Genomic DNA, 3,500 nt, shown 5'->3' with positions numbered 1-3,500 from the left:
GAGGTAAACTACTCACGCTTCATCGAAAGGGCAATAGAGTTGATGTAGAAGCCCTCCGTGATCGAATCCCCTTCTGGCAGGATGCCAGAAAAGGCCCCTAGATGGGATCTCACGGGTACAGAAGGTTACGGCGGCGGAAAAGTGTTTTCTTGGATGCCTCGGTTGGTTTGGGGATATATGGGAATATGTAGGTGCAGAAATTAGGTCAGGGAATGCACGAGGGGCCCACAAGGGTGGGGGCGCGCCCTACCCCTCGGCGCACCCTCCGTCCTTGTGGCTGCCTCGTGCCTCTTCTGACTTCATCTCCAAGTCTCCTGGTTGTCTTTTGGTCCAAGAAAAATCATCGTGAAGGTTTTATTCTGTTTGGACTCCGTTTGGTATTCCTTTTCTGCGAAACTCAAAAACAGGGAAAAACAGGAGGTGGCACTGGGCTCTAGGTTAATAGGTTAGTCCCAAAAAATATAAAATAGCATATAAATGCATATAAAACATCCATAGAGGATAATATAATAGCATGGAACAATAAAAAATTATAGATACGATGGAGACGTATCAAGCATCCCCAAGCTTAATTCCTGCTCGTCCTTGAGTAGGTAAATGATAAAAATAGAACTTTTGATGGGGAATGGTGCCTAACATATTTATCCATGTAATTATTCTTTACTGTGGCATGAATGTTCAGATCCGTATGATTCAAAACAAAAGTTTAATATTGACATAAAAACAATAATACTTCAAGCATACTAACACGGCAATTATGTCTTCTCAAAATAACATGGCCAAAGAAAGTTTATCCCTACAAAATCATATAGTCTGGCTATGCTCCATCTTCGTCACACAAAATATTCAAACCATGCAAAACCCCAATGACAAGCCAAGTAATTGTTTCATACTTTTGATGTTCTCAAACCTTCTCAACTTTCACGCAATACATGAGCGTGAGCCATGGACATAGCACTATAGGTGGAATAGAAGGTGGTTGTGGAGAAGACAAAAAGAAGGAGACATCTCACATCAACTAGGCGTATCAACGGGCTATGGACATGCCAATCAATAGATATCAATGTGAGTGAGTAGGGATTGCCATGCAACGGATGCACCAGAGCTATAATTTTCTGAAAGCTCAAAAGAAAACTAAGTGGGTGTGCATCCAACTTGCTTGCTCATGAAGATCTAGGGCAATTTGAGGAAGCCCATCGTTGCAATATACAAGCCAAATTCTATAATGAAAAATTACCACTAGTATATGATAACCCACAAGTATAGGGGATCGCAACAGTTTTCAAGGGTAGAGTATTCAACCCAAATTTATAGATTCGACACAAGGGGAGCCAAAGAATATTTGAAGGTATTAGCAGCTGAGTTGTCAATTCAACCACACTTGGAGATTAATTATCTGCAGCAATGTGATCAGTAGCAAAGTAATATGATAGTTTTGATAATAGTGACAACAGTAACAGTAACAGTAATAGTGATGGCAGTAGTTTTATAACAAGTGCAACAGTAACGATAGCAGTAGTAGCAAGAACAATATAAGATAAATTCGTAGGCATTGGATCGGTGACTTGTTGGATGATATCCATAATGAGACAGTTATAACCTAGGGTGATACGACGCTAGCTCCAGTTCATCAATATAATGTAGGCATTTATATTCCGTAAATAGTCGTACATGCTTATGGAAAGAACTTGCGTGACATCTTTTGTCCTACCCTCCCATGGCAGCGGGTTCCTATTGGAAACTAAGGGATATTAAGGCCTCCTTTTAATAGAGAACCGGAACAAAGCATTAACACACGATGAATACATGAACTCCTCAAACTACGGTCATCATCGGGAGTGGCCCCGACTATTGTCACTTCGGGGTTGCCGGATCATAACACATAGTAGGTGACTATAACTTGCAAGATCGGATCTAGAACATGGATATAATGGTGATAACATAAACGGTTCAGATCTGAAATCGTGGCATCCGGGCCCAAAGTGACAAGCATTAAGCATGGAAATGTCATAGCAACATCAATCTTAGAAAATAGTGGATACTAGGGATCAAGCCCTAACAAAACTAACTCGATTACATGATGAATCTCATCCAACTCCTCACCGACCAGCGAGCCTACGAAGGAATTACTCACTACCGATGGGTAGCATCATGGAATTGGCGATGGAGAAGGGTTGGTGATGATGAAGAACGAAGATCCCCCTCTCCAGAGCCCCAAACGGACTCCAGATCTGGCCTCCCGATGAAGAGCAGGAGGTGATGGCGACTCCGTCTCATGGATCGCAATAATTCTTTCTCCCTGATTTTTTTCTGGAAAAATAGGATTTTATAGTGTCGGTTTCAAGGTCTGCGGGGCCACCAGGTGGGGACAACCCACCTGGGCGCACCAGGAGGGGGGCATGCCCTAGTGGGTTGTGCCCACCTAGGTGCCCCCTCCGGTGGTTCTTGGCTCCAGAAATTCTTGTTTATTATATAAAAAACCTCGCAAAGTTTCGTTCCATTCCGAGAACTTTTATTTCTGTACAAAAACAACACCATGGTAGTTTTGCTGAAAACAGTGTCAGTCCGGGGTTAGTTTCATTCAAATCATGCAAATTAGAGTCCAAAACAAGAGGAAAAGTGTTAGGAAAAGTAGATACGTTGGAGACGTATCAACTCCCCCAAGCTTAAACCTTTGCTTGTCCTCAAGCAATTCAATTGATAAACTGAAAGTGAGAAAGAAAAACTTTTACGAACTCTTTTGCTCTTGTTTGCATAAATAAGCTTAAACAGCACCCAGGTTTTCAACCAACATTATAACTAACCATGCTGACAATAACTTTTAAAGATTATATTAACTCATATCAATGACATAATCAGCTAGTGAGCAATAATAAGATATCTCAAACGGCAACACGCTGTCAAAACAACCATGATATAATATGATAATAGTGGTATCTCGCTAGCCCTTTCTGAGACCGCAAAACATAAATGCAGAGCACCTCCAAAGTCCAAGCAACGACTAAACATTGTAATTCATGGTAGAAAAGATCCAGTCATGATTGTGACGCCCGGATAGTTAAGATAAAGTAACCCTTTACTAATGATGCCACATCACCACGGTCACTGTTGTTAGTCTCGCGGTGAATCAAGTCCCATTCAAATCCAAATAACAAGTGGAACTCTAAACTTCTCAAACATGAAAACTAAAATGTTCATGATATGGCAAATAATCCCTAACTAACTTTGGTGGTGTAGCCAACCTTTATCAAAATGTTTAAATTCCATAAACTAAATAAAAACGGTGGCTGAAATAACAATTTAATTACTTTTTATATTATGAAAATATTAAACTAACTTATTTTCGGTCCAAACCAGGTTTGGTAATGGCCTATATTAAAGATACTAATTTAGCTGCTAACTTGGTATTTTATAAAACTAAAATGAATGAAACTATAATAGAAAGCAGAAAAAAGAAAATAAATAAAAACAAAGACTAAAACAAAAAAAGGGGGGAAAGG

The sequence above is a fragment of the Triticum urartu genome, chromosome 1 (assembly GCF_003073215.2).
Source record: "Triticum urartu cultivar G1812 chromosome 1, Tu2.1, whole genome shotgun sequence".
Taxonomy (NCBI): Eukaryota; Viridiplantae; Streptophyta; class Magnoliopsida; order Poales; family Poaceae; genus Triticum; species Triticum urartu.
The sequence above is the reverse complement of the archived record's forward strand: the minus strand, read 5'-3'. Positions refer to the sequence as shown.